At 39.6% G+C, this 15,725-nt stretch overlaps 1 protein-coding gene across 1 annotated transcript in view; it reads right to left on the bottom strand.

The window, feature by feature from the left end:
- Positions 1-12,604: 12,604 nt before the first annotated feature.
- LOC140648345 (uncharacterized) overlaps positions 12,605-15,725 on the bottom strand; it is a 7,797-nt gene continuing 4,676 nt past the window's right edge. The window contains exon 3 of the mRNA XM_072854237.1: positions 12,605-14,735. The gene's annotated coding sequence lies outside the window, so the exon portion shown is untranslated. The remainder of the gene's footprint in view (positions 14,736-15,725) is intronic.

Below are 15,725 nucleotides of genomic sequence, written 5' to 3'. Positions count from 1 at the left end.
ATGAGGAAAAAGGTGTAAAACCACTTCTGCTTAGCTAGCCTGAATCACACTCCTTAGGAGAAAACCTAATGTAATAAACTTACTGTAGGGTGCTAATACTTTAATCCATTTAGGTTTAACTTCTTCATTTGTACTAATGTACGTAGTTCTAGGTATTTTATACACTAGACTATTTAGCAAGTCATGCTACTTTCCATATTTGTATACAAAGTACTGTGTTCATTTTCAAAGCCTGGTTTCAGTTGTATTTAATATCTTCAAGGGCACTCTAAAGGTAAATACTGTTTCAGTTATCAAAATGGACTTCGATGAAGCAACTTGAGTTTTGTTCCTGATTTTTGCATTGTATTTTGTGTTGCTGCCTTATTCCATCTACATTCTTGTACTCCGTTTCTGCATTTGTAAAGTACTTCTACCTCGCATGGTGTTGAGACTAAATACATTTAATTTTGTATAGTGCTTCTCCTTTTTAAAAGAGAGAGTCAGCTATAGTTCTTCCTGATTCTCCTAGTACTTGACCAGTATACAATCTTAAATGTGTCTGTTTCAAAGACTGTGTCTTCCATGCTTTGGAAGCTCATTTCTGTAACTCTGAATTCTAGGAACTTGGATAAACTTACTAGTTTGGATAAACTTACTAGTCTTAGTAAGTTAAACTTAGATAAACTTGGATAAACTTACTAGTCTTACCTAGTTTGGGAGCATAAGGGTGAGCACAAAAGAGAAAGTAAGCTACCGCAGAGTGCTAGGATGACACCACTGCCAGGGTGAAATCTAGTCCAAAGAGTTCTTTCTAAATGCACTGCATGTATGGGTCTAATGATACAGAAATGCTGAAATGCTTCTGACAAATTGGTTAAGCATCTGTAGGCATTTTTAGGCATCTAGATATTTTGGAGATTGGGCCTTAATCTCTTGATCTGCAATTTAAAAAATAAAAGTGCGATCATCTTTCCAAAACACTTACTTGGGTAGGTAATAAATGCAAAGTACTAATATCATCCTAGTGCTCGGATCAGTAGCCAGCCTTACATCCTTCCAGCTAAATAGCTGTAGGTCTTTACTTAATTTAGGTCTAAAACATGATTTGCTACTGCTGTAGTTGATAGCAGATTTATTAGGTAGGTATATGTTATCAGTAACATTAAGAAATAATTTATGAAAGTGTCTTGTTCCCTCTGAAATACTAAGTAATACTTCGTTTGTCTGATGGTGTGCACAGGAACTGGTGGGAACTAGAAAGACAATAGAGGCAATGAAGTGCCAGGGTAGTGAATTTTGCTTCTGGCCCATTGCATCAGCCTGCCTTCACAGTGGCTCTTCCAGGCTTGGCTAGGCTTTTTTAGCAGCTGCAGCCCTCTCCCAAGGCAGTTTCTTATATTCTGAACTGTTCTCTACTCCTAATGGTAGACATAGGTTCATTATTCGTGCATGTATGCTGTGTCGTGCAGAAAAGAGTTGCCTAAGAGTGGGGTGGTTGTTGCAGAATAGTGTGTCTGGCCCAAAGCCTGTTCTGATCCTTCTCAAGAGAAGAAGGGAGGTTAGGAACATGTATAGGTAGTCTGAGGTGTCAGCTATGATTTACATATGACATAAACAGTGTGATAGATATACTATCACATTGTGGCGGTGGGGGGAAGGTATAAAGAGCAAAGTTCTTTTTTGCCACCAAAATGTTACATTTCCTCTACTTGGAAAGCTTTGACTCTGCTCGCATGAGGAAAGAATAATGGGGACATTTTGAGACTTCGATGAGCACATGAAGCACATGACTGCAGCATCGGAGAGCCAAGTATGGACAGTGTAAGTGTAAATATATGATGTGCTGATGTGTCTGTATCCACCCACTCTGCATTCACTGAATTGAGATGCTGAGATTTAGATGAATGACCGGAGAGAAAGAGATACCATGTAAAGTTAAGGAAGTTGAAAACTACTTAGATTTTCTTGGCCAGGATGAAAATAGTAACAGATGACTTGCGAGCTCTCTCACTTTACCAAGGATTTGTTTCAAAGATGATGTGATGATTTTTTCTTTTTACCCTTCATAGGTCAGATTTAGCTACCTGAACACAGGTGTGCAGTTGCATTTCAAATGGGTTGGCTAGCCAGGGCACAAGTGTGGAACTGGCAGCCGTTGCACTTGCCACATCCTGGAGCAGTAGCTGGATATAGTAGGGCATCTGAGGTGGCACCAGTGCCTACACTTGGGTAACTGAATCTCTTCCAATAATCAGTCAGAACTTGGTAATTGGTTTTAGGAGGGTGCTAGAATAGTGGTACCTCTTTGCTATGGGGAGGAAAGTATATCACCTCAATAAATATTTTGCAAAAGACTTCTGGTATCTAAGAAACCTACCAGACCAGTGTAAGTTAACGGAACTACTACCTGTTTTGTTTTGTTTTTATCAACCTGTGACTGGTTCTGTATTAAAACTAATAAGAGACACTGGCTGTCTGTTATACCAAGGTTTGGTAACACTTTTTGCTGGTTAGCTCAAATTAAACAAGCTACTTAAGAAACAGAGTTCTCCATTATGTTTATCTGTGTCACAAACCCTGTAGTGGCCTGCAAACCACTCAGTTAAAATTCAGGTTGGTTACCTAGTTTAAGTATAAGAAACCAGATTTTAGGGAAGCAAAGGTGGACAAAACTTCAAGTAGTTCTTCAATTCAGCTTTTTGTAAATGCCGAAGCGGTGACTGCTGCTTCACTTGATTTTATGCATGGAAATTAAGTTATTCTTAATAAAAGTGGAGGCTAGTTTTCTGTTGTTTCTGATGGAACTGAAGTCAAGTTTAAAACTGAATAGAAACCACGGGAGGAATGAGTGGGTGCTCTCCAAGGTCTGCGTGCAACCCCTGACCTGGAGTAGGTCTCCAGCACTATGCTGTATATCCGAGTCTTTGTGGCTAGAGACTGTCTAAAAGTGGTTTTTCCACTGAAGATAGTCCTCCGGGGTTTTTTTGAAATGTTTCTGCTTCCCATTGGGATGAGTGTGAAAACCTTATTAATGGAGCAAAACGTTTTTTAAGAGAGCCGAAACACCATATTCCAGACAGCAAGGGTCACATCTCTCCTTCGCAGCAAGGACCCGCATGTCTCTTCCACATCTGCGTAGAATGCTGAAGTCCTCATCATTCAGGGTATGGCAGGTGGATTTTAGTTCTCTGTGTGTACGCTCTTCATGGCACGGGACTTGCAGCAACTGTTGGGACGCTACAGGGATTTGGAGGACCAGTGTTCAGAACTGTGATTCTAATTAACTCCAGGTGGAAACTCAACTTACTCCAAAGTGGAATAAATGCCGACAGGAGAGCTTGTTTAGTTTATTCCTCTTTCTTTTCTCCCTTCCTTTTCTTCCACCGGTTCTGTCCATGAAAATGAATGGTAAAAGGCATCCCGTTACTGCCCATCCCTATTTGTGCAGAAGGTCTCACTATCTTACAGACTAGCATCTAGTTAGTGACAAAAGACGTAGAAGTGTCTTCCCCATGCCATGTTCCAAGTTCTTTTCCACTCAGATCTTGCTGCATAATAGGCAAGAGAATCACTCACTACCTTAAATTTGCCATAAAGAAAAATGTAGGAAAAATGCATTTACTGGAATCTTGACAATGAAGGTCAGTCACCTTAGTAACTTCTGTAGAAAGATGAACCCGCTAAAATAGGGAAATGTCAGATTAACAACTGTGGTCATACAGCTGCTTTGAAGGAATGGAAGTCTGGGTTGCTGTTAAAGCTGGGACCTGTCCTGCTCCTGGATGCTTCTTCCGCATACCTGTTATATCAGCTCCAGTGCTTGTACAGATGTGCAGTGAATTGGATGAGGGAATGGGTTTGAAAGAATTTTTTTTCTTTTTAGAAATGAAAGGAGAGAAGCAGATGAAAGACAGTCTTTTCTGTTGGCAGCTTGGATTTAAAATGCAGTTTCTGTCATAAAGTTTCAGGTGACAGGGAATATAGGAAATTCTATTTTGCCTTCCCCAGGTAAACAATAACCTTTGTTTCCTCAGATACCTAATGTGACTTTATATGTATGACTTTGCACTCCATCTCCATTAAACTAATACTACATCCCAGCCTGTGTGCATATATCAGTTCTATAGATCTGTTAAGTCACACTGATAACACAGTTCAAGCTGGAATATTGCAATTCCAAGTAGTGAAAATGCAAGTGAATGATGGACAAAATAAACGCAAAACATCTCTGTTTTTCCTTCCCCCAAATTCTGGTGGTTTCCACTGCTTAATTATTTTTAGGAATTATTCTGGTGAGCTGATTAAAGAAAGGAGGCACGCCTGAGAGTATCTGTGGAGCACTTGCATTTTGGTTGGTCATATAACGAGGGTTACACAAAGAGAGCGTTTCCCAGAGTTGTGGTGGTGCTGCTGCTAACAGCTTAGGTTGGCTTTCAGAGCACTGGTTTCACAAAAATGTGAGGAGAAAGAGTCACTAGCTTAATTTCATACTGAAATTTTCTCATTAGTACAAAGGCATTAGTACCTACATGCTTATATTACTTATACTATTGCATATAAGTAACATTACCTCACTAGAAAAAGGTCAGTGAATGGCTGTACAGAAACTAGAGTAATTATGTGATGCAGAAAAGAGGTAAAGCTAAGAGCTTGTATTTGTGCATGATGCTTATTGAGGTTCATTCTTTGAAGAAACAGCTACAAAGCACTGAGAAAGATATAAAGTCTTAAAAGGATGGGTAGGCTTAGATTCAATAAAAATGTAGGAAGATGTTTTGTTTTGTTGCATTGTATACCTTAAAAAGAAGATATTTTAGGAAAAGTTGATTTGTAATTATACCTATCAAGAGAAAAAGACATTGCTGCTTTAACCACCTTGGCTCTAACATGCAGGACTAGTTCCTAAAAGTAAAAGTTCAAGCTCTAAGTAATCCCCGGAGCCGTGTGGTTATATACTGATGTATGAAGTTTGTTGTTGTAGGAGTTAAATATACCTAATGGTGGAGCCGGTAGCTATTCGGGTGAGAGGATCGTTTCGTAGTTCATTCTTCAGAGAAGAGTGCTCTCCCAGTGTCTTACGGGGAACTCTCTTCAACTAGCCAAAATAAAATGCAGTGGGGGAAAAAATGAGGGTGATTAGCCTGTCTGCTAGTTTACCAGTCGTTACGTTAGCTTCTGTCTCACCCTGTTTTCCTGGTGAGGCACTGAGTGGTTTTGAACAGTGTAAGAGGGAAGGAGGTTTGACCTATCGTACGCTATTTTGTATGGGCTCAAGTTGAACTAAAGCATTGTTAAAGGATACAATGCTGACTGAAGACATTGCTGTGCCAGGCTGCACTACTTCAAGGTTATTTAAGAAGGCAGCTTCTTTAATACAAATAAGTAGCTATCTTGCGCAATGGTGCAAAGTTAAGGCGCTCTGTCAGTAATTATTTCTGAGACCTCAGTATGTACTTAGGAAACGCCATTTCCAGCCAAACCTCAGATTTTGTTCTGAAGGGGTGAAGCATGAATTTTCAATTAACATCTTTGCTGATTTTGTTCTAGTATATACACAATCCAAAAGCATTTTAAAATTATGCTTTTGTTGCATTATTTTTGTAGCACTTTCCAAAGTTCTTTCTAGCTCACTGCCGGAAAGGGAGTTTCTGCTGTTTTTCCATGCTGAGTCATCTTGGCGATGGCCTCACTATTGCCTACATGAAAGATTTAAACTTCTGCCCCCGTCCTGTTTGCACGCTGGTTTCCCATCAGTGCTTCTGCCAGCGTAATGCCTGGCTACGCACACCCCTGCCCTTCTGGGTCACTTCTTGCTGCAAGGTCAGGGCTAAACATTTATGAAGTTTCAAACAGCTGCCCTCCCTTAATAATAATAATAAAAATAATAATACACTGCACAAACTGCTGATTTCCAGACCCTGTCACCTCCTGACCATACGATGGCGCTTGTGCATGCATGATATAGTCAGTGGCCTTTTTACTGCAGTCCCCAGGCTCCATGTACACCAGCTGTCATTCCTCAGTTCTTCCATTGCCATCATTACTGTGGCACAGGTGGCTTAATAGCTGATGTTCACTTACCATGATGCTAAAATTACCAATGTGCTCTGGCTTCGTGTTGCTGCTCTTGTTTCTGTAAAGCTGTGCCTATATGTGCGCACCTGATTTCCTGTATGTCTCCAGTCCATCTTAACTGGCATAGTAAAAGTGCTTGTTTTGCATCTTTCCAGACTACACCCAGGTAGAAGAAACATTTTTAGAGAGTTTTTGGTATGCACTGAATAATATTTCAGCTGTGACAGTCAAAATCTGTATGTAAGTGATACAAGTTTGTAAATAAGTTCTCCTCCTTTCTTACCTTGAAAGGATTAAAACCCAAACAAACAAAATCTCCTAACATGGGCAGTGTGCAAGGAAGAAGGAATAGGCAAGAGAATTTTGGTGCCAAGGAATATTCACCTTGTCAAAGGAATTACCTCAAACATTGAAATAAATACATATTCTTCAATGTCTTTTATAAAGTACAAGGAACTAGAACACCATACTCAAGCATGGATGAAAATTGTTAAAATATTTTAGTTGAAATAATGTTAATATATGTGATATTTACTTGGGTTGAGGAAGGCTTCATTAAGAAATTGCAGGGTATGCATTTATAAAACACCAGCTTTTCAGTTCAAGCAGTTGTTTTCTAAAGCCTAGCATACTTTTTCTAATATTTCAGTATATTTGCAAGAAAAAATTAAGATTCACCAATTAAGTCTCATGTTCCACAATCCAAAGGATTCAAATGAATTGGGGCACCAGCTCTCCTTTATCGCCTCTTTGTGGATGTTTCTAAAGGAATCTAACATATTAGTCAGGATTCATTATGTTATTTAGAAAGCCTCTTCCCCTGCCAAACATTACACAATTCTATGTTTAGGTATTTCAGTGTATTTAGTTTACGATGAAGACCTGAAAAGCATCTTCTCCTGCAAATGGACCTTAAGGTTCTCTGATTTATTTTTCTTCCTGTTTTTGCTTAATCATCTATTCAACTATATAATCTATTATGAATCTCAAAATATTTCGTTTGCAACATAGTCCTAACTACTACACATACAGAATTAACAGTCTCAGCTTTTGCAAGTTTTCATTCAAGAAGCTTTTTCTACCTCGGTGACTAGCATTGGGCACACAGAAGTAGAATGCTTTTTCTTTTGTGCTTTTTCCTGGCTACAGTCAAAATGCTGTTGATAACATAAAGTTTAGCAACAAGTATTTTTCTTTCTTTAGTATTTTTCTAAATGCCTCCCATTTATTCCTTTGGCAGTAATTGTATACAACTCAATCCTTTATAAATCTAACATGGAGCCATACTTTTCACCAAAAAACCGGTATGAGAGCGTAATTAGTCCTTCCACAGCAATCACAAGCATTCACATATTCTCCATATGGTTTTGGCTTCTTGCCTCTCGCCTAGTTGTCTGATAATGTGTGTGTTAAACATGCTGAGCCAGCAAACAGCAGTACACCCTGCAAACCATGTACATGTATGCTTTAGGCACACAAATTGTCCCGTTAATACCAGTGGGACCATTATGCACTTAAAGGTAAGCTTGTGCTTTAAGTGTTTTGGAAACTGTTATCTTAAATTACTTCCATTTTCCTGAAGGCCTAGTTCTTCCTTTACATTACTTGCTACTTCACGCTGTTGCTGTTCTACCAGTTTGTGAGTTCATGCTAGGAATTTATTTTTGCAGTTAAAACTTCACATTTGTCTTCGAAAGGATTTTGAGTTTTATGGGAAGGTGTCTCTTTTGACATGTAATGTCACAGAAAAGTGGACTCCTGGTACTTACCAGTGCAACCCAGCAGCTTACAGACTGTTGAAAAGCTGCTGCACGTATGAAGCAGATCACAAACTCCTATCGATTTAAGTAGACCGCAAAGTCCACATCTCAGGTCAGGTGAGGACAGGGAGAAATGAGGAGCTTCTTCAGAGAACTCTTTACTTTTAGGAGTTTAGATTTAATTTGTGCTTTGCTTCTTACTTTTGCTCCATTCTTAATTTGGGTCCTGTTGGTCCAATCCTGTATGACAGTTTTGGGTAATAACATGTATTTTTATGTAGAGATTAGAAAAGAGATTGCTCAGATCTGTGCTGGAGGAACTCAATTTTCAGTTTTACATAGGATCTTTGACCTGAGGGTTTCAAAGTAGCCTTGCGGCTCACCCAGAGCACAGTTAATGTAGCTACGGAAGAGTTTTGCTGGAAAGAGAGCAAGTAACAGCTTTCAATTGACAAATACAACCCTAAAAATCAGTGTTGTCTTTACTGCTACTCTAGCAGCAAATTTTGTTCCTATTAAAGTCTCACTGAAAAGAGGGTTTGTCCCTCAATGTAATGGTTTGTTTTGTAATGCCGTGCTGTCTTGTTAAACTATTTATTAGAGAAACAGGGAGGGGCTGGCACAGTCCTATTTCAAAATACAATGCTTATGTAGTCACTGAAGCAGATGGCCCTCGGGGCCATCTACCACTTTTTTAGCCAAGAAAATAGAAATACCTTTTAACTCTTTGAATCTTCTCTAGCCTTTCTTTTTCAAGAGCTATCAGTGCTGACTTCCAGCAACATACTGGGTTGAATATCTACTAGTCCTTTCACCTTTAATTACATGTACTTACCAACAACTCTGGAGGCAGTATCTTTGATTCACGGACAAATAAGGCAAATGAAATGTGAGCTTACAGAATTATAGGGTAAACCTTGGATTTTTTTGTTTGTTTACCTTTCCCCCCCAAAAACAATGAGAGTTTAAACCAAGAGGATGTTATTTGAAATTGCAGAATAAATAATTAACCTCCCTACCCAATTAAAAATTCCTTCAAGCTTGCACAGCACTTAATAAGGAAGCACCAAGAAAAAAATTGTCTGTGAAACCCTACCTTTAATAGCTAAGTATTAAGAAGTCTACTGAATATTTGTAAACCAAGATATTCCAAAGATTTTAATGCAGCCAAATAACTTGTCAGCTCTCCAGAGGATGCCAGGGACCCCTGCTCAACACAGGGACCACCCTGCTGTTTAAATGTAAGATCTTTTTTCAAAATTTTTTTCTTTCTGTAACTTTTATCTTAGTTTTTTTTTTTTTTTAACAAGGGAAAAAAATTGCATTTTGATCTCAGGCAGCTGAAAAAACTGTGTCTGGAATCTTTCCAAAAAATTCCGTTTGAGGCCAACACCCCTTATGGAAAATTTCAGACTTGTAAAAGCTGGCAACTAAAAACCTGTAAATGCAAAATGTCAGATACCTTCAAAATAAGTGACACTATGCTGCACATTGCTAATATGTTTAAATAGAGGTTACCTGAGAGAGATACACAGCTGTAGAGATTTCAGATTGGCCTTACAACATTTTCACTGATTTAAACCTATTAGGTCAGTTCAAACCTATTGACTTTGTATACCACCACCATAAGAAAGACTGTAAATACCTGGACCCTCTTCTGATCTTTCTCTACAACTATCTTGCGTAGCACAGCACAGGCAGACCAAGCACGAGCCCTTTGCATTCCCCTTCTGGGTCCAAACAGCCAGGGGGTTCTTTACATTGGACACAGTTCCCTAAGATGCATGATAGTATTTGAATAAAAAACATGTCAGCGGTCATCAGCCTGGCATATCTGAACACATTTTTAATTACCTTTTTTTTTATAAGTAGGAACCATTTTTCAGACCCCAAGCAACACTGACAAATAAGATATTCTCAGATCATGTTTCACTGTTCAGCCTGTGTATTTCCCACTCCTTTGCTATTCAATATCCCAGCCTTATCATGATGAACCTCCTCCAAATGAACATGTTGCCATGCTTCTTTCACAGATTTTCTTCTGATACTTTATTTATTTTTCAGCATTACACAGATCCCAGCAATGTCTATGTTGGAACTTGGAAAAATTATGTTTTATAATGCCATGAAAACCTTTTTTGAAAGACTTTTGGTTTATTTGATAAGCATTTTAATGGCAATTTCTTCAAAAGAATTTTGTGTACTAATACACAATTGTTCAGGTCAATCTTTTTTTCATTACTTAACTCATTGCAACTAGTTTTCTCAGCAAAATAAAATACTTCTCTTACAGTTTCAGTCACCTTCCTTTGCACTCAAGCCTTTGGCTCCCAAGCATTTTGGCTGCCTGTATGCATGGGCAGTTCAGTGAGCATCACAACTTTGGTTGTCTGAGTTTGTCCTAGATTTGGAGACTGGTAGATGTAGTCAAATTCAACAACGCTGCTGAACAAAACAGGAGTGTATTTCTGGTCTTAGAGGTGATTATCAAGCTATACCAAGGCATGGCTCAGTATCCCCAAGTGCCTTTGGCATTTTTGTCCCTAAGCTCCATGGGCTGAAGCAAGTTGGTGGCTTCATGCTGCACGTGTTGGTATGGGCTGTAATATGCCCATCTCAGTGGCCCAGCCATTTGTTCTGACAAACATCAGGCCAGACACTACCTGAAACCCAGGCACTGTGACAGCCTGGGCACCTTTCCAGCCCAGGTTGCACCTTCCAAGCCTTGTTTCCCAGAAGCTATGTGAAGCTTCCCACCAACACCAAGCCAGTTCTCTCTTCAGGTCTCTCCAGAGAGCACCCTGAAGACCAGAGGTGATTGCAAAACTGTGGACGGATGGGTCAAAGCCCTTTCACAACCTCCCAGGGGAGGGTGATGTGCAGCACACCAAGCCGCAGCATTCAGCTGGTGCTCCAGCTCCATGGTGAGGATACTGCCTGGTGGGAGCAGGTCATGCAGCAGACTCAGGACTGCTAGTTGCTGAAGCTAGAGGATATGGCAGGTGACTGTCCTGGAGTTCTGTGCTGATTTTATCCTGTCTTTAATGAGGCAGATAGATAACCAACAGTACCACCACAGAAGCCTCTACTTCTGAGCAGCCTGTGACCAATTTAGTGCCAAACAGTCAAACCATTTGAACCACGCCTTGGGAGAGGAATGCAAGGTTATAAAGCACTTGCCCTTTGCTGCCTATGGATCACATCCGCATAGTGAGATCTGGACAGTTTTATAGGCTTGTGATCCCCTACCCGCAAGAAAGATTAATCATATACACCTCTAATTCCCCTGTCCAGCAGGAATGCTAAGCCCTGACTCCTCATAGCATCACTTCATACCTTGGAGCATCTTGCGTCCTTTTTGTCTGACTGCATCTGTCCTATGCTGTGATTTCTCTGAATTTCATGATGTTGGTTCCTTGGCCAGAATATGATTCAACACTTCATACTGTGGATAAAACATCCTGCGGATTCCAGATGACTTGAGCTGTCTTCACTTTTCTGTAGGCAGTTTCAAGGGACTTTGCTTCATCCATTGAGATTTTGTGCACAGCCATATGCCTCTGTCACAGCAGACGGCAATAACCAGTGCTGCTTTGGGAGGTTCCAGCAATTGTTTTCTTGCCAGGATTTTTGCCCCAAGTGAGAGGAGTTAAAGAACCTCCTCTTCAGACCCATTTTGGGCACAGTGGCTAGGATCAAATAATCTCCGGCGCATCTTCTTCTGTGGGTCGCAGCCCATTCTTCACTAGATGTTTCCAGGTCCTGCAGGGAAACTCTTGAGACCATCTAGCCCAGGACATTTTTGGTGAAGGACCAAGTGATTGCCAGGAGATAATGAAGGGCTGGTGATGGCAACCTGGTGGCAACATTATCTTGTAGTGGCCACAGAGAGACCCTTTCCTAAAGCAGTCAGCAAAGAAGAACAGGAATAGGGTCTCAGTCTGCCAGTAAAAGGCTTGGCAATATTTACAAATGTCAATCCTGTAATACCTGAGACTGAAGAGACGGGAGAAACAGGCACTGCTGGCTGGGTGCAAGCACCAGAGCACAGTCACTAGAGGACTCTACAGAATTAAGTGTCTCTACAGGCTTGTATTAGATAATTACATTAGTTTAACTTACACATGCAAATTGATGGCTGGACAATTCTTTAGAAAATTTGAACAGCCCTATGGAGCCTACAGAAAGGGACAAGAAGATTTTACTGCCTACTACAGAGCAACTAGACCTGGGCATGTCTTTACAAAGCAAAAGGAATGATTTGAAACTATTCTTAAATAGAAAACATCAGAATACTAAAAAATATGACCTCAAGAAATTATATTCTTCTAGATACCTGTACTTCCTTCCACTTCTGAAAGGGCAGGGGAGAACTGTCACAGATGGCCTAATATGAATCTCTCTATGGTGTAAGCCATTAAATTTCACTCCTTTGTGAACCAAAGGAGATTGACTCAGGCAAAAGTGCCAGAAAGCCATCCAATCTTGAGCTGAATGCATCAAGGGGAGGAGAACCCATCCTGTCTCTTGCGTTTTACTCGTGGTTGATCACCTTTTACCATTTAGAAAGTCAAGTCTAAGTTTTAAAATTGAATCCATCTTGTTTAAACTTTGGCTATCAATTTCAGTTATGTCTTTCTCTAGACTAAAGTGACTTCCCATTACCAGGAAAGCACTATGTAATTCATGTATCTCTATTTTTTTTGTTCCTATTGTTATTAAACAGCTAGAGATTTTTCAAGCCTCCGAATTCTTTTATGATTCTTTGTGGCCTCTCCAGTTTTCAGTCTATTTAAAAAAGGGGACCCAGCAGATATAAACTCACCTTATTTCTACTATCTACTCCACTGTTATCATCCCCAAACAGCACTAACCCTCTTTGTCCCACATGCCAGACTCTTTTCAAGGTGTCTTGTGATTTTAATCTTTTCTGAAGTCTCTGCTTTCCAGGATTCAGTAATATCTTCTAGGTATTCAACATGATATGCATTCATTAAACCTAGATACATAATTTTGCATTTGGGCACATTAAGACATAACTTATTTAAGTGGTTCCATTTACAAAGTAATCCAGTCTGTGTGATTGTTTTGTATTACTGTCTTTCCCTCATCATCCATACTTATCCACTCCAGCATCCCTGTCACAGCCACAAATAATATCAGTGGCAATACTCTGATGATTTCTAGACCACGGATGGAAGTGTTGGGCCAGATACCGTAACTAAGGCTCCACTTCCATGAACAATCCAGCTATTTGGTTATTGTTGTAACGTTACTTATTTCTTTGGATCTGTCAGCCCATCAGCTTTTACGCCATTTAACATATTATACTGAAACGGAGACTTACTGGTGTGTAGCATGAAGCACATTACCAAAGTCTACGCCATCTACACAATTAATTTTGTGCTGAAGCTTCTCACCTACTCAAGTAATGAAGCTTAGTGTGTTTGCCAAGATCTTCTTTCCTTAAGCCACATTTACTGGTATTAGTTATATTCCTGCCCCTTAAAGAAATCCTGTGTTTTCCATTATTTTGCTGAGGACTGACTTTAACATGATGGGCTGCCTTATTAGTACCTGACTCATCCTGCTCAGACAAATGGGAACTGGCCCTAATATCACTCTTTCTGAAATGGCTCAAGCCTTTTGAGATTTACATTTATTATTGTAAATGGACCAGCCACCTCCTCTGCTGACAAAGGCAGGCAGGAGTGTATTTTGAGGCATGCACCACCCTACATTTTCCCTGTACTTGTACATCTCACTAGGCATTTTCTACTGATTACTGTCCAGAAACAGCTTATGAGGTCTAACAGACTTTTGGTCTGACAGCCTTTCCTTTGTTATGTTCACTTTTAAGACTTCAGGGTTATCTGGACCTGCAGATTAAATAGTATCAATAGAATGATTGCTTATCCATCATACTTCCTTCACTTTGGGACATATTTTTACAAGGATTCCTTTTCAGTGTAACTGTCCCAAATACCCTATGCATGAAAAACGCTCCTAGCACAGCTGTAGCTTACACTGCAAAACCACCACTTTGGTTGACATGCTTTATGTCACACTCCGTTCTTCCTGAGTAAATTAATTCTAATAAAGGAACTGGCCTTGCTGGCAAACCTATCCCAGCAAAAGTTCACAATTTAAACCTTGCAGAGTTGCTTGTAGACTGAAAACCGCTTTATTTAATCTTCATGAACTACAACCACATTTTGCTGGTTTTGTCACATGGAAAACAGAAACACTTTTTCCACCACCCCTTTTTAATCTACTGATGGAAACGTACATTTGCTAACACCTGTTGTTGCTAACATACTACAAAGCTCTTTGTCCTCTACAGTCCTTGTCAGGGCCAGTTTTAGTGGTGATACAAGCAGTATGAAAACAAGAATACTAAATACTTGGGTGTTTGGGCTCTTTTGAAATCCACATTTTTTTTAAATGCATGTAGTCTTTGATACATATCATGGGTTGCTTGGATGAATAGCTGAGCTGTTATTAATAAAGGTAATGCATTTTTCCTGGATGTCACAAATGGTTTAGTGGATAGTAGTATTATAAGCACTGCCTCAGAATCACAGGTGCAAGTTTTTGTATTTAACTACACCAAACTCCTGTTTCTTGTGTAGTTAGTTTCAAAGGTGGACCACGGCCAGCTCAAATGAAAAGATGTTTTTTCCAACTCTTCCTTACAGTAAGTCAGCAGCTACTACAGTTACAAAGTAAACCTTTTTACTACTGTTACGAGCAATCTTGTTAATCCTCCTTAGTCATTCTTTTTTAATCAAATGATTGCAGGCAAATATTGGTGCGTGCGCAATATTATTAACAACTAAAATAGAGAAAGTTATGGAAGACTTGAGGTCCTTGGATAAGATGACAGTATTTCCTTTTTATAGACGTTTCAAATAGAAGCTGGAAGACAGAAAAATTATTTGTAGAATTTCCATGAAAATATATTAGCAGAAGACTATTCTGGGACAAATTAGACCCGCCCCCCCCTTTTCTTTCCTCCCCAGCCTCTAATTTCCCTCCCTCACTGTGGCTGCATAGAAAAAACACAAACAGATCACTTCAGCAGGCTCAGTATGTTTACTGTACAGTGAAGTAACCTTGATTCAACTCAAAATGACCACTCATCACCAGCTGATGGGTTCGTCAAGGTTGAAAAGTTGCTACTGTTAAAGGAAACATGATAATGTAACTGGATGATAAAATAACTCAATTTCACTGTAGATCAAGAAGCAAACACATCTTTACCTAAAGGCCTTCAAACCAGTCAACACAAAGCTGACAACCCTCAACTTAGCATCTTGTAACCTAGGGCTGTTAGCAATGGAGGAGCGAGAGCTTGAGAAATCTGGCAGCATTACTCGGCACACTGCCGTTTGCTAAGCATGTTGCTGATACCTGGGAAGGGATCTAAATAAGACACAAGATAAATAGGAAGGAACTGTGACTGAAAATGGCTCTTTACTAATTTTTACAATTTATTCACCTGTGAATTATCATGAATGATAATTTACATGTGAATGGATGCAAACATTATCAGCCATACTGACTTACAGCCGTACCAATTTTTCATGACTTGAAGGACACACTAACTCTTTTTAAGATTACCTAGATGGAACCTGATCGTAATTATCGTAATAGCAATGGGATAATTAAGTGTCCAAGTAAGAAATTACCAGCATGTATCTTCAGAACTACCTCCATGACTGCTAAGTACAAGTATAATTTTAAGAGAACATTCAGCAAAAGCCACCAGCTTCATTTACTTTTGTGAGGGCAAAATCAGATATAGCATGGTACCTACTGCTGAGTTACACTAAAACAAGCTCTAGTTTAAAATATAAAGAAACACTGGATCACAGGTAAAATTAGAGTTGGAAGGTAAGGGCTCTG

Source organism: Ciconia boyciana, chromosome 1 (assembly GCF_034638445.1).
Source record: "Ciconia boyciana chromosome 1, ASM3463844v1, whole genome shotgun sequence".
Taxonomy (NCBI): Eukaryota; Metazoa; Chordata; class Aves; order Ciconiiformes; family Ciconiidae; genus Ciconia; species Ciconia boyciana.
Note: the sequence above shows the minus strand (reverse complement) of the source record. Positions and strands in the feature narration are given on the sequence as shown.